This window comes from Aquarana catesbeiana, linkage group LG05 (genome assembly GCF_042186555.1).
Source record: "Aquarana catesbeiana isolate 2022-GZ linkage group LG05, ASM4218655v1, whole genome shotgun sequence".
Classification (NCBI taxonomy): Eukaryota; Metazoa; Chordata; class Amphibia; order Anura; family Ranidae; genus Aquarana; species Aquarana catesbeiana.
This window is the reverse complement of record NC_133328.1, coordinates 44,277,462-44,303,935: the sequence shown is the minus strand read 5'-3', so window position 1 is coordinate 44,303,935 and position 26,474 is coordinate 44,277,462.

The window sequence follows — 26,474 nt, the reverse complement described above, 5'->3', positions numbered from 1 at the left end:
CGTACACACTGTCGGAATTTCCGACGCGGAATGTTTGATGTGAGCTTGTTGTCGGAAGTTCCGACCGTGTGTATGCTCCATCGGACATTTGCTATCAAAATTTCCGACAACAAATGTTTGAGAGCAGGTTCTCCAATTTTCCAAAAAACAAACTTTGTTGTCGGAAATTCCGAACGCTTTCAAGTCCACGCATGCTTGGAATCAAGCAAAAGAGCTGCACTGGCTATTGAATTTCATTTCTCTCGGCTCGTCGTACGTGTTGTACGTCACCACGTTCGGAATTTCCAACAACATTTGTGTGACCGTGTGTATGCAAGACAAGTTTGAGCCAACATCCATTAGAAAAAAATCCACAGTTTGGTGTCGGAATGTGCGACCGTGTGTACGCGGCATAAGTGTTGCAAGTAACAATATGTAAAAACCTCAACCCCAGTGAACAGTTCCTTAGCAGGACTTTAGGGTTTTATTGCAATTTTGCTCACCGAGTTGCGTTGGTGAAAATTGCAAAAAAAAAAAATGTATTATATATATATATATATATACACACACACACACATACATATATACAGTGTCTTGAAAAAGTATTTTCCACATTTTGTCATGTTACAACCAAAAACGTAAATGTATTTATTAGGATTTTATTTGATAGACCAACACAAAGTGGCACATAATTGTGAAGTGGAAGGAAAATGATAAATGGATTTCAATTTTTTTACAAACAAATATCTGAGAAGTGTGGCGTGCATTTGTATTCAGGCCCCTTTACTCGGATACCCCTAACTAAAATCTAGTGGAACCAATTGTCTTCAGAAGTCACCTAATTAGTAAACAGAGTCTACCTGTGTGTAATGGAAATTTGTAAGTTCTGTATATAATTGTATTCTATTTTGTATGTATCGCACACTGCCCTCACTGTACATACAGCACTAATAATGTTTTCAATACATGTTTACATTCTTTTGAGTCCTGATTAGAATTAGCCTGCCTATGTAATGCCCCTTGTTACCATAAACGTACAATTGTAATATTAATGTGATACCTACGTAATCATGTTCATAAAAACCTTCAATTGCGTCATAATAAAGCAGAACAGTTATTTGGAAAGATGCTGAGCGTATCTTTTGTGTCTGTTCCCTACTGCAGTAGTTATTATTAATTTGGAACCACTAATCAATATGAGGATAGGAGTTGCCTATCATCAATTTAACCGAGTCAGCATGGCGAGCTTTGCCTTAGGAGGGGATTCCAGGTGACCCTGAGTATCCGAAACGAGGAGCTTGAGACGATCCGGGAATTTCTGATAATCAGCCGGCTGAGGTAAGCCTTTTGCTTACATTTGAGTTATCAGACTTCCTTGATCGGTAAGGTATTTTCGGGACAAAGGGTACCTATTTTACTCCCCTTAATCGAACTGTATTGATTGGTGGTTATATGTTATGTTGTCCCTGTCTATTGTCCATTGGAGTGTTATAGATAAGAAAGGGAAGAATAGTGCTGTTCACAGGTATATGTAGTAAATCTGCTAGATAAAGTAGTTTAGAGGCAAGAGGGTATTGGCACACGTAGAGAAGCGAGAAGACTGGCCAGTCATTATGGGCATTGAATTAAGTAAGGGAATGAAGGGTAAGAGACCCTCAAAAATGCCCAGCGCAAGAGGAGCGCTATATATGAACCTAAGGTGCGGTCCCGCCTATACTGAGCCCCTAGATTAAGGGTTAGAGTGGACATGGATCCACAATGGGTAACTGGGTTACCAAAGGCCATAGGGACTAAGAATCATGCAGAGTAAACAACTAGAGAAACAGCTATCTATGTGAGCAGGATGGATCAAGGGTGACATTAACACTAGACAGAAAGGGACATTTTCATGTTAAGTTGTGGGATGAATTTGGGGTCAGGCACTACCACTAGTAAGTCAAGAAACAGAGAAATGAGAATTAAAACAGAATACTTTATATGTTGTCAGAGAGGGAAGATGGGATGAGCACTCTGGCTGCCCGTCTGATCATAGAAGATAGATATAAAAGATATCTGAACAAAATAAGGAATGCAGAATTTAAGGCAGGGAAATAATAGAGTTAAAAGAAAGTGAGAGAATGATATGCATGTGTTGTGTACAAATGGGAAAAATGTAAGCGATTTTAGAGAGATATTGGTGTATGTGTGTGCGAATGCTGGGACCTTTAGTTCTATTGCTTGTGTGTGTCATGTACACAGATGTGACCCCCTCCTTTGTGCTCTCCTGAACGAATGTGGCTGAGATGAGAGGTCAGTGATAAGCTGGCAGGACACCATGCCAATTCCAGTTTTTTAGACAAAACATGTGCCGGGTTAACGAATCTAATGGTAAACAATGTGATCACAATTATTTTGAATCTGTTTTCCAAACATGGTAAAATGAAGGATACATTTAACCGTGTATTACACAAATTGAATATCCTTTGATAGTGGAAACAGTGCATTTAAAAAAGGGAAATTAAGTAAAATTAAGTAATAATGAGTATTCATTTCTAATATGAGTTTAACAATTTTATTAATAATATAGATATGTTGAAACTGGTTTAGACAACCTTTGGTTGGAAATGAAATTCAGGTTAATGGGGAAATTTGTAAAAATTGGATTAGTTTAGATTAAGATAACAATTTTGTAATTTTACATTTATTCAATAAGCCCTTATTGAGAGAAAACGATTAAGATGAGGTTGTTATTTGGAATAAAGCTGCCACAATATTTAACAAAGCCAAGATGGATGGGATACATAAGAAGTTTTTCTACAAAAATGAAATTTCAAGGTTCTTGATAATAACTTGATGTGCGGTCCATGATGTGAGAGTAATAATAGATAGAATTTAAATATAACAGACCCATCACATCAAGTCCACACACCCTGTTAGGATAGATGCCACCTGCAGCCAGTTTGTTTTTTAGTTTTTGATGCTTTCTGGTCCATCATACAGATTCTTGGTCCTTTTGTTTTTATTTATTTATATTTTTGAAATCCATAGCAGAATGTGTGGATTGTGAAATGATGTGCCCCTTTTTCTTGTAAGTACAGTGGTATAAGCAGAAGAATATTTTGGATTTATGGGCATCTCTCCATGACCGCAGGGTATTGTTATCATTTATTATAATATTGCCAGGAAAAAGTTGTCTTTTGAAACATGAAACTGGAGTTCTTACACAAACAGCGTGATAGAAAACAAGCCATTGTACTATATTTATGCAAGCTGGACCCAGTAGTAAATGGTTCACCCCGATATATCAGAGCTGTAGCTTTTATGCAAAGGTGCTATTAGACAAAGTTAGATATTGTTTTGGTCAAACATTTAATTTTTAATGGTCCGACATTCTGTGCAGCAAATATAAAGCTAACTAAATGTTTGTCTAATGAAAGGTTTAAAATATGAGTTTGTTTATGTACAAATATAACAATGAAAAATGCGTACATTTGAATCCAGCCACCTTATTGCCTCTATTGGAAGAGACTGGAGACAAAGGAAGACACATGTGTTAAATTGATGTGGGAATCAGCTGCTGTGAGCCCAGTGCAGGACACACTCCCTGAAGACCCAGATATTACATTTTTTGTAGATTTGAGTATGCAGTTTATCACCCAGAAGGATACTCTGTATTCAAAGTCATTGGATCCTTTTTCCCCAGCTCAAGAAGCAGAGCTCCATGTTTTAGCAAAGCCTGTGAGCTATAAAAAGAGTGTATATTTATATAGATAGTCAAGATATAGAGAGCTTTTGGTTCCATTTAAAGGGCCAGAAGTTTGTTTTTACTTCGGCAGGTAAACCAACCAAGCATGCCAAGTTAATTTGATCGGTTGTTTTCAGCCTTCCAGGTTCTTTTTTTCAGCCTTTCAGGTTTTTGCTGAGGTAGCCATATTAACTTTAAAACTCACACATGGAAGCAGACCAGGTGACTAAGGATGCTGCATTTACAGCCCCGGACACTTGATGGGTCTGTGCAACTCACAGATTCCACCCTAGTTCTGGCCCAGTATAGCTGGGATTAACAATTCAACTTTAAGGACCCCAGAACGAGAAGAACAAGTGGTCCACAGGGGGCAACTTCTTATGAAACAGGACTTTGGAAAAGGTGATCATTTATGTCTGCCAGCCACTCTTTTCCCTCCAGCTTGACACATGGACCGTGTCATCAGTCACAAGAAGTTATGGCTGCCTTAGTAAATGAGCATGGGATAGAGCCAGGGTTCTCCACAGTTGTTTTTATAACATACCACTTCTTGTTTTACCTGTTACCAAAGGTGTTACCAAAAGCTGAACATCCCTTCCAGAGATCACAAAAAAGATATATCCAGATGCCCAAGTCAGGATCTTACAAGTATGCATTTTGTCTGTATGCTAATGCAAAGGCCACAGTAAAAAGTGTTATCAGAAGTAGTTTGTAAGTACAGAGTGCCAGAAAGTACAGAGTAACAGAGGAAATCATTTTTTATAGCAGAGTCCTTACTAGAAGTTTTGAGGTTTTATTTTTACACCCCCCACTGTCTACAATGTAGTGGACAAAGTAGAGTAAGAAACTAGAAAACTTTTGCCTGAATATTTTCTTATATTTTATGAAGCCCCTAAGGGGGATGTTGGACTCTCTCCCTATGGGATTTGGTTTGGGAGTGTGTTACTCACTTGCATATATTTTGTCTCAGCAGCTGAAGTCCTCCATTCGGATCTCACAGAGAATGTTGCTGATCTTTTAAGGTTTTTTGACAAACTCATTTATGTGTTTTCTCCCCAATTCCAGATCCTAAAAGTTTGGAAGGATCTAAAACTAAAGCCAGGTGACTTGTGGATTGTTAAGAGACATTTATATATAAGGAAATGTTTGGAGACTCAATACAGCATCTATTTCATGTACAGTTTTTGCAAAACTTGAAGGAAAAGTCACCTGGATCCACACCAGACACTGCAAAAATGACTAAATTAAAGAAATCTCTGTGTTTGATTTGTTTCCCTCTTGTGATCACAGTCTAGGGTACTTTTTTCTTGATTCAATTACTTTAATTGTAAGGAATATATATATATATATATATATATATATATATATATATATTTGAAAAGTAGTTCAGCCATGTTGAAGTCATATTTGTCTTTTGTACGTCTTCCATTTTATGTAGAATTGTCTGTGTTTACATCATATGCTGATAAGTCAGCAAGTGGAAGGAAAATGATAAATGGATTTCAATTTTTTTACAAACAAATATCTGAGAAGTGTGGCGTGCATTTGTATTCAGCCCCCTTTACTCGGATACCCCTAACTAAAATCTAGTGGAACCAATTGTCTTCAGAAGTCACCTAATTAGTAAACAGAGTCTACCTGTCTGTAATTAATTCTCAGTATAAATACAGCTGTTCTGTAAAGCCCTCAGAGGTTTGTTAGAGAACCTTAGTGAACAAACAGCATCATGAAGGCCAAGGAACACACCAGACAGGTCAGGGATAAAGTTGGAGAAGTTTAAAGCAGGGTTAGGGTATAAAAGAATGTCCCAAGCTTTGAACATCTCACGGAGCACTGTTCAATCCATCATACGGAAATTGAAAGAGTATGGCCCAACTGCAAACCTACCAAGACATGGACGATCAACTAAACTGACAGGCCAGGCAAGGAGAGCATTAATCAGAGAAGCAGCCAAGAGGCCCATGGAAACTGGAGGAGCTGTAGAGATCCACAGCTCAGGTGGAAGAATCTCTCCACAGGACAACTATTAGTCGTGCTCTCCACAAATCTGACCTTTATGGAAGAGTGGCAGAAAGAAAGCCATAAGAAGTCCCGTTTGCAGTTTGCGAGAAGCCATGGGGGGGGGGGGGGATACACAGCAAACATGTGGAAGAAGGTGCTCTGGTCAGATGAGATCAAAGTTTAACTTTTTGGCCTAAAAGCAAAATGCTATGTGTGACGGAAAACTAACACTGCACATCACCCTGAACACACCATCCCCACCGCGAAACATGGTAGTGGCAGCATCATGTTGTGGGGATGCTTTTCTTCAGCAATCTTAGAAGAAAACCTGTTAGAGTCTGCAAAGGACTTAAGACTGGGGCAGAGGTTCACCTTCCAGCAGAACAACGACCCTAAACATACAGCCAGAGCTACAATGTTTAGCTCAAAGCATATTCATGTGTTAGAATGGCACAGTCAAAGTCCAGACCTAAGACCGATTGGGAATCTGTGGCAAGACTTGAAAATTGCTGTTCACAGACAATTAAATCCAATCTGACAGAGCTTGAGCTATTTTGCAAAGAAGGATGGGCAAAAATTTCACTTTCTAGATGTGCAAAGCTGGTAGAGACATCCCCAAAAAGACTTGCAGCTGTAATTGCAGTGAAAGGCGGTTCTATAAAGTATTGACTCAGGGGGACTGAATACAAATGCACGCCACACTTTTCCGATATTCATTTGTAAAAAATTTTGAAAACCATTTATCATTTTCCTTTCACTTCACAATTATGTGCCACTTTGTGTTGGTCTATCACGTAAAAATCCCAATAGAATACATTTATGTTTTTCGTTGTAATGTGACAAAATGTGGAAAATGTCAAGGGGTATGAGTACTTTTTCAAGGCACTGTATATATATATTTTTTTCCATGTTTTGTTTTCTTGATATTGTTTGTGTACTGTCACTTTAATGTTACTTTACTAGGGCTGGGCATTCAATGTAAAAATGGCTTTCCACAAACGTAAGAGGATAGTATGCGACCAGTCTAAACTACGTGGCATATTCACCAATACCAGGAACCTGGCGGACAAGATGGGTGAACTAGAGATACTGTTGTACGAGGAGTATTTGGATTTTGTGGGAATTTTAGAGACCTGGTTCAACAGCTCTCATGATTGGCTTGCAACCATTCAAGGGTATACCCTTTATCGCAGGGATAGAGAGGGTAAAAAAGGGGGAGGGGTATGCCTATATATCAAGAATAATGTACAAGTGAATTTGAGAGAGGACATCACTAAGGGAGCTAGAGAATCCTTATGGGTAGAGCTCCAAAGGCATGAAGCTAATGGGAAAATATTACTGGGAGTATGCTATAGGCCCCCTAACCTGAGGGAGGAAGGGGAGACGGATCTCCTATCACAAGTTAGATTAGCAGCAAGGATGGGAAGTGTTATCATAATGGGGGATTTTAATTATCCAGACATAAACTGGGCAGAGGGAACCACGCATTTGTCTAATGCCCTGTACACACGACCGATTTTCCCGTCGGAATAAACTCTGCAATTTTATAGCATTGATCGCTGTATAAATGTGATTGGTCCCAAAAATGTGTCAAAAGTGTCCGATGTGTCCGCCATAATGTCGCAGTCACCAAAAAAAATCACGATCGCTGCTAAAAAAAATTAAAAAAAATTTTTTTTTTTAAAAACGCCATAAATCTATCCCGTATTTTGTAGACGCTATAACTTTTGCGCAAACCAATCAATATACGGTTATTGCGATTTTTTTTTTTACCAAAAATATGTAGAAGAATACGTATCGGCCAAAACTGAGGAAAAAATGTGTTTTTAAAAAAAAAAATTGGGATATTTATTATAGCAAAAAGTAAAAAATATTGTGTCTTTTTAAAAATTGTCGCTCTTCTTTTGTTTATAGCGCAAAAAATAAAAACCGCAGAGGTGATCAAATACCACCAAAAAAAGCTCTATTTGTGGTGAAAAAAAGAACGTCAATTTCTTTTGGGTACAACGTCGCACGACCGCGCAATTGACGTTTAAAGTGCGACAGTGCTGAAAACTAAAAATTGGCCTGGGAAGGAAGGGGGTGAAATTGCCCGGTATTGAACCGGTTAAAAGAGCGAACAAAAGTCCTAGATGGCTTAACTCCAATGTAAAAATGCATATAAAAGCAAAGGAGAAGGCCTTCAAAAAATACAAGGTTGAGGGATCATCATCAGCATTCAGACTTTATAAAGAATGCAACAAGAAATGTAAGGGTGCAATTAGGATGGCTAAGATTGAACATGAAAGACACATAGCGAAGGAGAGCAAAAAAAATCTCAAGAAATTCTTTAAGTATGTAAACAGTAAAAAAGGGAGGACAGACCATATTGGCCCCATAAAGAATGAGGAAGGACATCTGGTTACAAAGGATGGGGAGATGGCGAAGGTATTGAATTTATTCTTCTCCTCAGTCTTCATGAGGGAATCGGGGGGCTTCAGTAACCAAAACTGCAGTGTTTATCCTTATGACACATCACAGGAATCACCTCCATGGTTAACGGAGGACAGAATTCAAATTAGACTTGGGAAACTTAACATTAATAAATCAACGGGACCAGATGGCTTGCATCCGAGGGTACTTAGGGAACTCAGTCAAGTAATTGCCAGACCATTGTTACTAATTTTTACTGACAGTCTGACTGGAATGGTACCAGATGATTGGAGAAAAGCCAGTGTAGCACCAATATTTAAAAAGGGCCCAAAATACATCCCTGGGAATTACAGACCAGTTAGCCTAACATCAATAGTATGTAAGCTCTTGGAGGGGATGATAAGGGACTATATACAAGATTTTAGTAACGAGAACGGTATCATTAGCATATTCAGCATGGCATCATGAAGAATCGTTCTTGCCGAACCAATCTATTGACTTTCTATGAGGAGATGAGTTGCCATCTAGATAAAGGAAGGCCCGTAGACGTGGTGTATCTGGATTTTGCAAAAGCATTTGACACAGTTCCCCATAAACGTTTACTGTACAAAATAAGATCCGTTGGCATGGACCATAGGGTGAGTACATGGATTGAAAACTGGCTACAAGTTCAGAGTTTGGTGATAAATGGGGAGTACTCAGAATGGTCAGAGGTGGGTAGTGGGGTCCCCCAGGGTTCTGTGCTGGGACCAATCCTATTTATTTTGTTCATAAACGACCTGGAGGATGGGGTAAACAGTTCAATCTCTGTATTTTTGGACGATACTAAGCTAAGCAGAGCAATAACTTCTCTGCAGGATGTGGAAACCTTTCAAAATGATCTGAACAAATTAATGGGGTGGGCAACTACATGGTTCAATGTAGAAAAATGTAAAATAATGCATTTGGGTGGCAAAAATATGAATGCAATCTATACACTGGGGGGAGAACCTTTGTGGGAATCTAGGATGGAAGAGGTCCTGGGGGTCCTAGTAGATGACAGGCTCAGCAATGGCATGCAATGCCAAACTGCTGCTGACAAAGTAAACAGAATATTGGCATGCATTAAAAAGGGGATCAACTCCAGAGATAAAACAATAATTCTCCCGCTCTACAAAACTCTGGTCCGGCCGCACCTGGAGTATGCTGTCCAGTTCTGGGCATCAGTCCTCAGGAAGGATGTACTGTAAATGGAGCGAGTTCAAAGAAGGGCAACAAAGCTAATAAAGGGTCTGGAGGATATTAGTTATGAGGAAAGGTTGCGAGCACTGAACTTATTCTCTCTGGAGAAGAGACGCTTGAGAGGAGATATGATTTCAATTTATAAATACCGTACTGGTGACCCCACAATAGGGATAAAAAATTTTTGTGGAAGGGAGTTTAACATGACACGTGGCCACTCATTAGAATTAGAAGAAAAGAGGTTTAACCTTAAACTAGGTAGAGGGTTCTTTATTGTATGAGCAGCAAGGATGTGGAATTCCCTTCGACAGGCGGTGGTCTCAGCGGGGAGTATCGATAGTTTCAAAAAACTATTAGATAAGCACCTGAACAACTGCAACATACAGGGATATACAATATAATACTGACATATTATCAAACACATAGGTTGGACTTGATGGTGTCTTTTTTCAACCTCACCTACTATATAACTATGTAACTCTGTAATTGAATGTTATTAAAAACGACCTTTCCTTTTCAATCTGCAGCATGGTATTTTTCTGAAATATGGCTACCTGGAGGTGTTCTGTACACAGAACACCCCCTGAAACTGTAATTTACTGCTTGAGTGATTGGCTCAATGATTTTCCCAGAAGTCAGCACTAAGGTAAATGTCAGATTTTTAGCATCTCGTGCAACACAAATGTCATTTTTGGTGAGATACTCCCAAAGTAAAATCACATCTAAAGGGATGCAGACCCTGTCAATTTCCTCATTATTCCTTAATTTCCTCATTAGAGTCCTGCACATGCAGCAGCTGATTGATAATTATAAAACCACTCCCATGGACACAGACAAACGTCTATTTTTTCAGAATACTAAAAGCTAGGAATCTGCAAAAAAGTGTGTTAAAATCCTTGCAATGTACATAGATCACCCGGGGGGAATGTTTTTTTCTTAACAAATGTGGAGTTACTATTTAAGTACTGTGTGTGGTCTTCAGATGGCTTAGGGGAGGAGGATCAGCAAACATCTATAAATAAATAAATGAAAAGCAATAAAAAAAAATAATAAAATAGACCGAAAAAAGTAAGGAACCAACGCACTTACCACCATTCACTTACCCCCCCCCCCCCTTCAGAAAGTATGAGTGTAGGTAAACAACAGTTGCATACCATATATTAGGTGTTTCCAGGTACTTTGGAGTTGGAGAAATCATTTTAGGGCCATTATTAATGGTAACGCTAAACTGATAAGCTGTAACATTTTTTAAATGGTTTCCTTTGGACAATTTTGAGTATAAGTTTTTTCCATTTCACATGCAAATTTTAAGGCTTGACATATTTGGTATCTATTACCTGATACAGTCTTGTCTTCTAAATTGTGCTAAATAAATATGAATTATACTATGTGTGTGCACTTAATTAACTTTAGTGCACTTTTTACAGAAAATATAGTTTTGAACAAGATTTGCGCATTTATCATGCGATAGCAATATTTGCAACTACCATCTTTTTATTCTAAAGGGTCTCTGCTTTTTATGGGGGGAAATGTAATGCTAAGCGGGTTAGAGCTTATTGCATCATTAAATAAAATACCAATAATAACTTTAATTTCCCCTTTTTTTCATAGATTCCAATGCATTTTGGCAAAATTGTGAAACTGCTGAAATCTCTTAATTTTGCAGACATTTTGGGGAAATTAAAACATTTAATTTCCCTCATGCCAATTGCGGAGCGTTCCCATATAGACTGGTTTTGCTGGATGGCCAACCAACATTTTCCAATTTCTCTACTTTTTATATTTGAGGCTCAGTAAATATTTCATGGACAATAAATTGTTTTTTTCTTTTCTTTTTTTTTTTTTTAACAGCATGTCAGCATAAGTGACCGCGTTCAAGGCTCTTTGCAGCTGGAAGAGTGAGAGGATTTGTGGCGTTGTGCATTTCTCGTTTCTGTGACTTTGCCGAACGTCAGAAAGTATATTCAGTTGGACGCGAAGGTTGAGGTCACAGTAATTCCAATGCTGGAGCTGAATTTCTGCGAGGAAAGCAGAGAAGTAACAGAATTTAAAGGCAGCTCCTCCTGACCCGTAAGGTTATTGAGTAATTCTGGAAGACCGGAGGGATCTGGAAAATGATATTGCCGAACATGTCGGAGCAAATTCCTAGATGGGAGAGCATCAGCAAATATTTTACAACCCGCCACACTGGCAGACCCTTCATTTTATTTATTTTTTTAAAGGCAAAATAAATAAGTGAACAAAGCAAAGGTGGCAAGCCCTGGGCTATAGCCGCTGTATAAACACTCATAAAGAAAGCATGAAGGATGTAATGTTTCCTATTGAAGCTGTGCCCTCTTCCCGTATATTGTATAATGCTGCCACTGGGCAGAGTGACACAACTCGTATCCCCGCATTGCCACATTTCTTGTTCTCCATTCACTAAGGGCTCCTTCACACATATGTGTAAATAGTATTGTGCATTTTGTGACACTTTACTTCATACATCTAAGCTCTCAATAAGATGTAAAAATTAATTGTAGGGATATTTCAAGGTTAATATGCATTAAAGCCTAAGTTTCGTTTTTTTACAGCAAGATGTGTCCTTTGTGCTGGTGGCTACCCTCTTTGTTGAAATCTTTTATCCTCTACACCCCCTTCCTAATACTCCCCCCCCACCCCAGCAGTAACCTTCCACTGCTGCAAAGATTAAAAGAAACTGCTGGACCCAGTGCCAGTGTTCTGTCAATTAGTGCATCTTGTCGGATAATGCCTCATTGCGCAGGATGTAACGTCACTCCAGCTGATATGTTGACCAGCGGGCGTGACGTCAACACTGTGCATTATCCGACGATCTGCAAAGCGCGGAGGGAAATACTAATTGTCAGATTCTGCCTCACTGTCTCACTGCAAAACTTGACACCATCCTGCAGCACACCAAAATCCGCCCTGCAACACACCCAAATCCGCCCAACAATAGTTTTCCGCCTGGGACTCCGCCTATGACGTCACTCAAGTCTCGCACAGACAGCGAGACAGAATCTGACAGTTTGATTCTCCCTCTGTGCTTTGCAGATTGTCGGATAATGCTTCTGACGATCTGCATTGTTGATGTCACGCCAGCAGATCAACATGTCAGCTGGAGTGACGTTACGTCGTTGAAAGCATTACCCGACGATCTGCACGATTTGATAGAACACCGGGACAAGGCCATCTAGAGCCTAGGACGAACATACCAAACTGCGCCCCCCCCCTCCCCAAGATGTATGAGCATTATGTGTCAGCAAAACCCCCCGACAAAAACACTCAGCATGAATCTTTTCCCTCCCATCCCCCAAATCCCCCCAAGCTCAAATGCCCCCCCCCTCAAAAAAAAAAATCACCCCCTTCTAGCACAATCCTTTACCCCTAAAATTTCCCCTCCTAGTGCACATCTTCTCCCCTCCACTGCAAATCCCCCTCCCAGCATAAGTTCCCCCCAAATCCTCCCTCCTAGCATAAATCTTCTTCCCCCATCCCCCCTCCCAGCACAAATCCCCCTAAATCACCACTCTTAGCACCCCACCCCAACTTCCCTTCCTAGAACAATACTTACCCCCTGCCACCCCCCAAATGCCCCCATCTAATACAAATTCCCTCCCCCCATCTCCTTGTGGTAGCCCCCCACTTCACATGATACCACAGTGCCCAGGGCAGCCCCCCCTCCTGCCCACCCCTTGTCCTGGCCCTGGCTGGACCTGTTTTAGGTACTCAGCAAGAGTGCCAATTATGCCTGCCCTTTTCATGCCCCCCCTCTATTTACAGAAGTTGTACTGTAGATTCCAACAATGAAAAGTGCTCTATTAATGAAGGAGGCAGACCTTTTTATTTATCTGCCCAATCTCAATTCATTTTGTGGGTTTAGCTCTGCTGTAAATCGGTTCTAAGGGATAAAGGTTTTTTACCTTCATGCATTTTATGCATGAAGGTAAAAAACTGCCTGTGTGCAGCTTAACTTTAGCTAACACTTTTTAAGCAGTGACAGCAACAGTTTTTTTTCCTTTTCGGATATTGTGTTACTGTATATTTAATTGCAAAAAATGCATTTCACTCCCACTCATTCCCATGTGGCTAGTTCACATCTATGGGCTACAGCTTGACACATTTAAAAAAAAATTGTACATGGTCAAGCAGAGTGTTAGTGTTGAGGAGCATGCAATAAGATGGTAGTCCTGAAGATGGTTAGATCATACCTGTACATTTTATCAAACTTTATGGTCATCCTATTGTCTTTAAATAAATGAACATCCAACCCCTTTACATGAATATCGGGAACGTATGGTCAAGCTGAATGTCAGTGTTGAGGAGCATGCGGTGGGATGATAGTCTGAAGATGGCTACATCATACCAGTAGGTTCTATCAAATCCAAAAGTCTATGGCCATCCAATTGTCTTTAAACAAATGAGCATCCAACCCATTTACTTGAATAGTGGAAATGCATGGTCTAGCTGAGTGCTCGTGTTGAGGAGCACGCATTGAGATAGTAGTCCTTAAGATGGTTAGATCATACCTGTATGTTCTATCAGACTCAAAGGTCTATGGCCATCCTATTGTCTTTAAATGAATGAGCATCCAACCCCTGTACTTGATTAGTGGGAATGCATGGTCAAGCTGAGTGTTAGAGTTAAGGAGCTTGCAGTGGGATGGTAGTCCTGAAGATGGTTAGATCATACCTGTATGTTCTATCAGACTCAAAGGTGTATGGCCACCTTATTGTTTATGAATGAGCATCCAACCCCTGTACTTGAATAGCAAGAATGCATGGTCAAGCTGAGTGTTGGTGTTGAGGAGCACACAGTGAGATGGTATTACTGAAGGTGGTTAGATCATACCTTTACATTTTATCAGAATCAAAGGTCTATGGCCATTGTAATGACCCGAGGACTACACACAATTGCACCCAACCCCTTCCTGAGAATGTAGAAAGGTTTTACACATAGACATGAGAGCAGCTACTCTCGCTGATCTCAGGAGGTGTGTGTCTGGTTTAGATTTAATGACCTGCAATGAATTTCCTGACTGATCACCATTTCCCCACCCACCTCAAAAAAGACAAAGGCACATTTATGCATTGTCTATCTATCTAGCTTTTTACAGGAAAGCCTCACATTTATTTAACAGCTAAACTCAAACACTGAATATTTTCTTGTCTGTTCCCCTAGTGTTGAAGCCAATGTCCTAATATAATCTGTCTGTTTACATACAAGCGTGTCTTGAGGGACAGTTGTGGTTTGCAGGCATAAGTGATATGTGGCCTGTGTGCCTTCTACAAATACATAACACGGAATATTAAATCCTCCATTTACGATTAGGCAGAGCAGTGCTGTGAATGGGGGTCATTAACTTTATGGCTTTGAAAGACAACGAATAAACCTTTCTCTTCCTAATTTATTTAAATAAGTGTATCCCTCGCCGCAAAGCAGTACAAAGTGAGAAAATATGTGAATTAGGACTGGGGTATCCTGGGAACTCAGCTTCATTCTGTGCTCGGCTTTTGGAATTACTGAAATCTACTGCTAATTTCGAACAATATATCGTTATTGAGGAGGAGAATATCCATCCTGTTATCAGTGTTCTTTTCAGGAACAGGAAGGTAAGAACTTGTTTACATAAACTTTACCTAAAAGAAAGATCATATATGAGGTTTCTTTCCACGTTTGGCAAATTGTTGCTTTGCTGCTTTGCTGATTCAATGGCTTCAGCAAATTCTAATGCCCTGTACACACGGTCGGATTTTCCAACGGAAAATGTGCGATCGGAGCTTGTTGTCGGAAATTCCGACCGTGTGTGGGCTCCATCGGACTTTTTCCATCGGATTTTCCGACACACAAAGTTTGAGAGCAGGCTATGAAATTTTCCGACAACAAAATCCGATCACGTCAATTCCGACCGTGTGTGGACAATTCCGACGCACAAAGTGCCACGCATGCTCAGAGGAATTTTCGAGACGGAACAGCTCGGTCTGGTAAAATTAGCGTTCGGAATGGATATAGCACTTTCGTCAGGCTGCAATGTTTAAAATTGTTTAATGCAGCGCACTCTGTTCTTCTTTATAATGCTTGAAGAATTACCGGTAAGTTGTTTTGCTGCTCATATTCACACAGAGTTCTCACAAACTTCTTTCTTTATTATTTCTCGTGATTTCATCAATATATTTTGATTTGACACATCTGACAAAAAAGATATATGTTTTTTTTGGGGTTTGTATTTTTTTCAAGCCTGATCGTGTTTTTATTATTTTTTTTTTTTTATATTACTCGAGAATATTTTTGTGTGTGTTTTGTGTGTCAAGTTACCACAACACCATTATTATCTTGTATTATTTAATCTCAAGGAGATTGCTTGGTGTTGGTGTCTCTTGTTAATTTTACATTGTATTTTAGAAATGTACCTGCCTCCTCACAAACAAACTGTCCTTTTTGAAGGAAAACACACATAGGCAAGTATAATTGAAACAAAAATTCCTTTATTAAGGGCTCCTAACCAAACAAAGAGGGAGGCAACACTGGAGAAACATCATAAATTGGCGAAGCCTTTGGCCCCCAGGGCACACATCAATTATTTTACTGCAAAATTGGTGGCCTGAGGAGTCCATATCTAAGGGAGTGCAGTCTGGTCCAGAAGTCCCAGAGATCATGAAAGCAGCAGATGATTATCAGTATTGTCCCCAGGCTGTGGTCATACAAGAGGCTGCATCTTTGGCCAGACCAGACTGAACCCAGGTCATCACTCTCTGGTCTTCCTACCACGCTTCCTTCCCGGCTGTGGCTCTGGTGTTGGAGGTGTGGCAGGAGGAGGAGGAGGACCCGGAGGAGGAGGACCATGGGTGAGCTGACAAATGTGGGTTTCACGTGTGAGTTGGCCCCTCAACCCCTTATTTAGAGCTTAAAAACTCACATAAGAGTCGTTGGCCCTCCTCCATCTGCATCATTTTGCATGCAGTTAGCTCTGCAAAATCATCTTCCACATTGTGGGGTGTTCTGAGGGCCTCAGTAGCCTTCCAAAATAGGCCTATTGCTGCCTCCTCCAGGTTACTCCTCTTCCTGCCACTTTTTCTTTGAAGGCGGAGGGGAGGGACCTGGGTATCAGGCAGCCTGCTTGGCCCGGCCACCTCCTGGCTGAGAACTCCCTGTGTATGAAAAAGGGACATGGTTTTAGTTTTTGGTTCATCAATCACAATCATAAATCAGTACTCCAAACTAACATCTATTTAACATCATTGATTGGACAACCAGAAATATTTAGAAGAAAGCTATACCTGGCTCAAGCTGGGCTCCAGCGCTGCCTTCCTCTTTGCTTGGTTCTTATATTCGGGGTGGTTTACCTGCCACAGACAAGGAAGCTCCCTGAACATATCTATGAAGATTGGTATAAAGTCCTAAACATTGACTAGATCCATTTTCACTGCAAGACACAACACCAAACAAACCCAATGTCAGCCTAAAGTCTTCTAAACTTGTCCAAATACAGGCCTCAATCTAGAAGCAGTATAGGCCCAAATTTAAATCTTACCTTCCTTATCATGATCAGCGCCTCTGATATACCTTCCTCCGCTCACAGATCGTACGTACTACGCTTGCGCGTTACGCTTTATATACACTGCGCATACGTGAAACTCCGCCCGCCCCTGACGTTCTTTCTAGTCTATTCTACGCCCCTTCTCGTTCGGCGCAGTGGGGGAAGAGCACATGACGGAGACACAGCAGGTGCGTGCTAATTACAGCAACGAGGAGGAGAAGGAGGAAAGCCCGGAGCCAGAAACGTCCCGATCCCGGAAGAGACGATTTAAGGCCTCAAATATGTCCTTTGGGGAGATGTTGGAGATGGTCGACATCCTGAAGAGGGCCCACTATGACGGGAAGTATGGACCTTACCCCAACCCCAATTTCAGAAAGGCCAAGATCATGGAGAAAGTGGTCAAAAGTCTGCAGAAGAATTTCAGGGTACGACGATCCAAGGATCAGCTCAGGAAGCGGTGGTCGGACCTCAAATTAAGGGAGCACAATCAGTACAGAAGAATCAGGAGAGTGCTGCAAAAAAGTAGATAGTTGTCCTGTGTTCCTATTCTTTATTTTTCTAATGTTCGTGCTGCTCTATGTGCTTTTCTTTACTGTTGTACAGTTTAAAATGGCAACTTTCATGTTCATGGGCACATTGTTCGTTCGTATGAAACATTGTTCGTTCGGCATAGAAAACCCCATTGTTTTGGCCATATGCATTTGAATAAATTTTTTCGTGCCTACTTTTCTTAAAATAATTTTGGAGTCTAGATGGGTTTGTAACTAGAATGTAATGCAAACTAGATTCTGTGTAAGGAGAGGACACTCAGCAGCTGTTTACACATCTGGACGCTGGAGCACTAGTGGGGGACACCAGAACACCCTTTTTATTAGGGGGCCCACACAGGTGCTCCAGTGTATACTATAGGGGTGTCTCCATCTGAGAAGCTTGTACAAAACAGGTAAGTATTCAAGCTTAACAAAGGAAAACAATATTTCTTCATCTTGGAACTCAGCCAAAACAGACAATTGTACCCCACTTCCAAGCAATGTTTCATATTCCTCTTTCTGTCATCAAATATCTGTGTGCTAAGTATACCTATTTTTTTTTTACATAGGGGAGAAAAGACTCAGAGGACACCACTCATCCGAGGAGACAACAGACCCCCCACCTCATGAAGAAGGTGAAATCCCCCAAAGTCAACAGGAGGAGGAGGGAGACGTGGTGGAACTAGGCACCACAACAGGTGAGTGTCTGCAACCACAGGCTCAGGTAAGAGTTGGATGCCGGCATATTTATAATACATGGTGTGTTTTTCTTTCTCTATTTTTAGGTGATCGTGATGTTGTGGATCCAGGTCATTTCACCAGTGAGAGTGTCCAGGTCCTGATCGGGGAGATCATGGGGTGTAATAGAGACTTGGAAAACATCCAGAAAAACATCATTGATGTTTTAGGGAGAGTTTAAAACACCTCCAAACCCCTTCTTTTTTGTGGTATTTGTAAAGTAAAAATTTTGAACATTTTTTGCGATTTTATAGAAAAGCCAAATTTTGAAGATGCACACAGTGTGTCAACATGTGCTATCTGCCATAACGGGAGATCAATGTAGGTGTTTTGTGGATGCAACCCCTTCCTCAACAATAAAGTAGCTAAGAGGAAGGCGTTGCACCCCCAAAACACGTCCCTTGATCCCCCATGATGGCAGCTAGCACATGTTGACATTCAGCAATTTGTGTGCATCTTCAAAATTTGGCTTTTCCAGGGGTGACTTCACTCCATCTGAACGCGATATCAAACAGAATTTCTAAACACTCATGTCTGATATTGCCCTCAATTTCTACAAAAGTTGAACTTTGAAAGTTCCAGATTTGTGTATTTCTTGTTGGTTTGAAACATGCCTGTTTTACTTTAAATGGACATTTCAATATTTATTAATGTGACCGAAAAAATTGTTATACAACAAACATGTTGGTTTATTTTAAAAACCTTTTAGAAATGCACAAGTGATTGTGTTGGTATTAAAAAGATTGATACTCAAGAATGTGTGGATTATTGTTTCAATGCTCCTAAAATTTTGTTAAGGTAAAATTGGTGTTTTCAGTGACAATGGGGGTTATTTCCTAAGGGCAAATCCACTTTGCACTACAAGTGCAGTTTCAGTGCAGGCTCAAGTGCACTTGTAGTGCAAAGTGTATTTTCCTTTAGTAAATAACACCCAACAAGGCTTTTTAAGGTTACACAATCACATTTTCAGGACTCCCCACATTTTTGTCAGGGTCAGCTAAAAGAAAGACAAGCAGTAAATGTCCCCAAAGATTTTAGTAGTTAAAATTATATCTTTATTTTCAAAATGTATCAGACATTGTCTGGCATATTGATGGCCCCCCTACCCGCAAAGTAATCAAGGTATCTAAGACGGACCACGTGGGAATCAGGGGGGGATAGCCAGGACGGCCACTTTCAAGCGCCGTCAGGGTTGGTTCATTCACTTTAATTCTGGCCTCAGGTCCAACTGAGGCAGCATAGTTGACAGAATTTCGCCTTAAAAAGTTGTGGAGAACACAGCACGCCAGGATGATATGATTCAGTTTATACTCCGCCATGTGTATGGGTGTAAGAAATAGGCGGAACCGGCTGGCCAGCTGGTAATTAAAAACCCTCTGGTCCGGGGTGAGGGTCCTCATCGGGAATGGCCACATAAGATGGTCCCCCAGCGCAAACGCTTCATCAGCAACGAAGACGAATAGGAGTCCTTCCACATTGTCTTCTGGAGGTGGCAAGTCCAAGCTGCCATTCTGGAGATGCCTGTAGAACTCCGTCTGGGCGATGACTCCACCATCGGACATCCAGCCATTCTTCCCCACGTCCACATACAGGAGCTCATAAGTAGCCGACACCACTGCCAACATCACAACACTATTGAACCCCTTATAATTATAATAGTATGACCCCGAGTTGGGTGGTGGGATGATGTGGACGTGTTTCCCATCAATTGCCCCTCCGCAGTTAGGAAAGTCCCACCGCTGGGCAAAGTGGGAGGCCACAGTCTGCCATTCCTGTGGGTTGGAAGGAAACTGTGGAGTCAAACAAGAAAAATAAATTAATCATTTTGCACATAAACAGGGAAAGCAGATTAGACACAAACATTCGTGGCCAACATCAGTATAACATTTTAGGGAGTATATAAAGACCAAGGTATAAGGTCCACCTATCAGATTCCTCCTCCCCCCCCTCTCATGGGCCATTTGTAAAATTTTATGAGGGGGAGATGTTCTGGACAGGTAACCATCTCCACTTCATTGAGAGATGAATGCCTAAATAATGTGTATTACTTTGGCCATCCCCTCCTTACTTTACACTATTGGCAGCCCACTCGACAGGTAAGAAGTGTCATAATACAAAGAGATAAATACACACTGTACACATTTTAGCACATTTTTACATTCTGCTATTACCTATCAAGATAATAATAGGATACAAAAACTTTAAACAGTACAATTTGAAAGTATTCAGGCAGGCCCTTGCACTACATGCTTTGGGGAATTCATCCATAAATCTGACCACTAAAGAGGTAGGTATAGTGTGTATGGGTTTGGCAAAGTCAGCAGATAGAGGATTGTTATCAGCTGACTTAGCAGTTGGGGGAGGGAGGGTTCCAAATGATTTTGGAACACCAAAAAAAAGCCTCTGGCACTCTGCCTGAATTTAAAGCACAGATCACATTTTTATACATTTTAGGGAGTGTTTGGGGTAAAGCACTACTATGGAACTGACAAAATACATTGTTAAGTGACTACACGAGGTGAATATAGGGCCAGGAGAGCATGCTGGGGAGGTAAGTGAAGGCAAATATGTATGAAGGACAAAATTAAAAAAAAAAAAAAAAAAAAACAGCATGCATGAGGACAATGGGGACATTCACAGCATATTACAATCATGGTAATTAGGGAATGAGGAAAGAAATACAATATACTATCAAACATTAAATACAATAAAATGTGATATAAAAGGATAAAAATCTTACCTTAATATATTCCTTCTGCAGGACCTGGAGGATGGCAGAACAGGTCTCCGGGAAAATGATCCCCAGAGCCTGGGGGGAGATGCCTGTCGAGAACTTGAGGTCCTGCAGGCTTCTCCCTGTCGCCAAGTACCGCAGGGTGGCAACTAGCCTCTGCTCCGGAGTGATGGCTTGCCTCATGCAGGTATCCTGCCTGCTGATATAGGGGGTCAGCAAAGCCAACAAACGGTGAAACACGGGGTCCGTCATCCGGAGAAAGTTCCTGAAATCATCAGGATTATTCTCACGGATCTCACGGAGCAAAGGCATATGACAGAACTGGTCACGCTGAAGCAACCAATTCTTGGTCCATGAACTCCTCCCCACCCTGTACATGGACTGGACTTGTGTCAAGGTAAGGACCCCAACGCCAAGCCCCGGCACAGCACGAACTCTACGAGGAGTACGTATACGCAACATGGCTAGAAAATGGTCGGCTGCTCAGAACGAAGTAACAGAACGCACTGAAGAACAGCAAGGCCTGTGAAGAGCGACCTGAAAAACAGCAAAGAGCAGACAAGAACGCACTGAATAGTCAAATACGAACTCACTGCACGCACTGAAGACCAGATACAAACCCACAAGCACAAACTGAACAGCAGAAAACGATCTGAAAACCACGAGTCTGAAAAAGCGCGAATCGTCTCTCACCAAACTTTTACTAACACGAGATTAGCAAAAGGAGCCCAAAGGGTGCCGTGCTTGGTTCGGAACTGCCCTTTTCTAGTCTCATCGTACGTGGTGTACGTGACCGCATTCTTGGCGATCGGAAATTCCGACAACTTTGTGCGACCGTGTGTACGCAAAACAAGTTTGAGCCAACATCCGTCTAAAAAAATCCATGGATTTTGTTGTCGGAATGTCCGATCAATGCCTGATCGTGTGTACAGGGCATAATTCAATAATGCCAAATTGAACTTTCAGTTTAATACAAACATGGTGCTTCAAAAGTCTTAGGCTAAGTTTACACTTGGGCGGGGTATGGGGCATAAAAAAAAAGGCAGTTGAGTTATGTTTTTACCATCCCTTAACCGCCTCCCTTTAACCACTTGACCTCTGAAAGATTTTATCCCCTACATGACCAGGCCGTTCTTTATTTGGCGCTGCACTACTTTAACTGGCAATTGTGTGGTCATGCTACGCTTTACTCAAAACAAAATTTATATCCTTTTTTTCTCTTAACCGTTTGCCGACCGGCTCACGCCGATATACGTCGGCATAAGGGCATGTACAGGCATACAAATGTACCTGTACGTTGCCCTTTAAGAAGCAGCGTGTGCGCACGCCGCGAGCTCCGTGAGTGTGATAGCGGGTCCCGCAGACTCGATGTCCGCGGGGATACACGTGATCATCTCACGGAGAGGAAGAACGGGGAAATGCTGATGTAAACAAGCATTTCCCCGTTCTGCCTAGTGACAAGACACTGATCACAGCTCCCTGTAATCGGGAGCGGTGATCAGTGTCGTGTCACACGTAGCCCATCCCCCCCACAGTTAGAATCACTCCCTAGGACACACTTAACCCCTACAGCGCCCCCTAGTGGTTAAACCCTTAACTGCCAGTCACATATACACAGTAATCAATGCATTTTTAATCACCCATTACTAGTAAAAAAATAAATAAATAAATAAAAATGCCATAAAACTATCCCCTATTTTGTAAACGCTATAACTTTTGCAATAAGCGTATATTGATTGGTTTGCGCAAAAGTTATAGCATCTACAAAATAGGGGATAGATTTATAGCATTTAAAAAAATTTTTTTTTTACTAGTAATGGCGGCTATCATAACTGCGATATTGCGGTGGACATATCGGACACTTTTGACACATTTTTAGGACCATTTACATTTATACAGCGATCCATGCTATAAAAATGCATTGATTACTGTATAAATGTGACTGTAAGGGAAGGGGTCAACACTAGGGGGTGATTGAGGGGTTAATTATGTTCCTAGGGAGCGATTCTAAATGTAGGGGGAGGGAACTCACAAGGGGAGGAGACCGATCGATGTTCCTCTGTACTGAGAACACACCATCGGTCTCCTCTTACCTGACAGGACGTGAATCTGTGTGTGTTTACACACACAGATCCACGGTCCTGCTGTGTTCCCGTCAATCGTGGGTGCCCAGCGGACATCGCGGCTGCCAGGCACGCGCATGGGGTCCCCAGTGACACGGCGGGCACGCGCGATTCCCGCTGGCATCGCGCGCTCGCCCCCTGAGGGCCAGGAAGGTGGGGGCGTCATATGACGCCCTCCCGAAACAAGAGCTGGGCCGCCTGGCCGTCATATGACAGCCGGCGGTCGGCAAGCAGTTAATGATGCTTTAAGTGAAACAATAAAAATGAAATATTCTTTTAAATATGCCTGGGGTCCCCTTATTCTGCTAGTAAAGTGGTGCATCTGTGCAATGTGTAGAACATGCTGCAGCAATAATGACATTTCTAAAGGAAATTTTTTTTTTTAAACAGTGTGGGGTCCACCCCCCCCCCCCCCCGTTTATACCAGGCCCTTCAGGATTGGTATGGATTTTAAGGGGAACTCCACACTAAAATGAAAAAGAAAATTGGTGTGGGGTCCCCCCCAAATCCATACCAGACCCTTATCCGAGCATGCAGCCTGACAGGTCAGGAAAGGGGGGGGAATGAGGGAGCACCCCCCCGAACCGCACCAGGCCACATGCCCTCAACATGGGGGGTGGGTGCTTTGGGGCAGGGGGGCTCTGCGCCCCCCACCCCAAAACATTTTGCAACTGGGTGACCCCGCCCCCTTCTGACAGCATATGATGTCACATGACCTCAGAAGGGGGCAGGGTCACCTATTAAGGTCACCAGGTGGCCCCGTCCTTGCCTATATAAGAGCTGTCAAAGCGAAAAGCAGTCGGCGGGAGAAATCACATGGAGGCGGAGTATTTTGCAGTTTTGCTATTTTTCAGGGCCGTCGGGTGGTATTATTGACGATATATTTACATCGCGGGACACTTTTTTTCTTTTTTAATAAAGGACTTGTCAAAAACTGTCTCTTGTGGTTTTTACTTTTTGACACAAATTTGGTGAATGGGTAGGGGTACATTGTACCCCTACCCATTCACATAGGGCCCCCCCTTGTTAAAGGGAGCTTCCAGATTCCGATAAGCCCCCTGCCCGCAGACCCCGACAACCATCGGCCAGGGTTGTCGGGAAGAGGCCCTTGTCCCCATCCACATGGTGCCCCAAAGCACCCTCCCCATGTTTAGGGGAGGCTTGGTATGGTTCAGGAGGGGGGGGCACTCACTTGTCCTCCCCCTTTCCTGGCCTGCCAGGCTGCATGCTCGGGCCTAAAGGGCCTGGTATGGATTCTGGGGGGAATGCCACACCGTTTTTTTTTCCTTAATTCTGTCATAGGGTTTCCTTAACCACTTCAATACACTGTATTATATACTGTGCACTGCATTATATACACTACGTTGACTGCACTATATACTCTTCACTGTATTATGTATACTACATTGACTGCACTATATACTCTGAACCGTATTATATACACTACACTGACTGCACTATATACAGGTACCCTGCACTGTATTACATATACTACACTGACTGAACGCTCAATCCGCGAACTACCCTGCCTAATCTCTCTCTTAATTCACACTATACACAGCTGCCGTGTAAGCAGCCTTATGTAGTGTGGGGCGTGCACTTAGCCCCTGAGCCAGGATTGACCAAAGGCACCCTGCCTGTGGCCAATCATGGCTCTCACAGCACATCGCGCTGTGATTGGCCAAAGCATACACGTCAGTTGCATGATTTGGCCAATCAGCAGCCTTCAATGCACTGCGATCTCGCAGTGCCTTATGGGGTGCTCCGCGGCGGGCAAAAATTCCGCGAGCGCCCCTTATGTTTTCGTTTGTTCTATGAACAAACGAACAGCTGATGTTCAACTTCAACATCAAGCCCATCACTAATCAACATTAAAAGAAAAAAATGTTTGAAATATATCACTCTGTGTGTAATGAATCTATATAATATATGAGTTTCACTTTTTGAATTGAATTACTGAAATAAATTAACTTTTTGATAATATTCAAATTTTTTGAGATGCACCATCAATTTTGTCACTCTTGACTTGCTTTTCATTTATTTAGCGCAACACACTTGTATGTTGATGTTTATTGAGAGGGATACCTTCTTTTATGTTTGTTTACATGTTTGTTTTTTTGTGTTGTACTTGCACCAGTGCGCGGTTTATTTTCCTTTTTTCATTATGACCAAACCAAACGAATTTAACCATGTAGCAACACACTCCCCCTTTCCATTTAATGATCCAAGAACTAGGGCTGGTGGATAACGACTGGTATTTCTGCACCCCATCTGCCTCAACTGGTAAAGGAGGAAGGGGGGTGCACTGTAACATCTTTGCCTGTGTGTGCGCGTCCTTTAACTTCACGGGTCACTTTTGTAATACAGTCACATAGAAGGTACAAGCAGCTTGTAACAGACAGCATGCTGAGTCTGCTGACTAAACTCTACTGAACTTACAGTTATTACAATGTATTAGCAGCAGGTGGTTAGAACATGAGACAACAGATCGGTGACCTGGTAGGCATGAAGAAACAAATTAGCACATTTTTTTTTTAAATTTAACAGCTCTCCTATTAGCACTACCTTCCACAAAAAGGAACATTTCTCCAAATTACTCTAAAAACATGCTTTTTAGTCCTGCTTTTGTAAGATCCAGCTTAAAGCGGTATTAAACCCAAAACCAAAAATCGAATATATTGCAGCTTACCGATCATTAGATGTGGTGGCTGCATTAATTTTTGTGTTTTAGGCTTTTCTCTCCGTTTTCACCTGGTGATCTGGCCAGTAACTCACCTCATGTATTAGAGTGCCCCCACTCTGGGCGAAGGAGCACAGGAGACACCTTTGGACAGCAGCATTTTCAGTGTGGGGGGAGGAGAGTGTTAGATACACTAACAAATTGAAGCCACACTCCAACTAGTAGTTTATAAGCAGTTGCAGCAAACAGTTTTCTTCCTTTAGTTATAAAGGTTTTACATAGAAATAAAAGCGGTCCTTTGTAATCACCCTTTAGATAATTGTCTTTTTTCTGTAACTGATACATTCTGCTGGAGAGCTTGTTTAAAAAAAAAAACAGACTTACTGGCCAGATCACCAGGTACAAATAAAAGAAAGAAAGCCTCATAAAATAAAAGTAATGCAGCCATCACATCTAAGAATTGGTAAGCTGCAGTAAAATAAATGTTTGCTTTTGGGTTTAATAAGACTTTAAAGAAATCAGAAGTGAAGTCACAACCACTAACTCAATCTCATCTTTCAAGAAATCAGGGGGCTTAGAAGACTGTAATGATAATGACCTGTTTATTGAGCTAACCATACATTGGCTATACCAAACCAAATCAACCACCAGAGACAGAGTAACAGATGACCTTCTTATGTCATACTGAGATGCAAAGCCCTGACACCAATGGGGCGGACTTTCCGGCGGCCTTTTGACAGACTTCCGACGGACTTTTTAACGAACGGACTTGCCTACACACGATCACACCAAAGT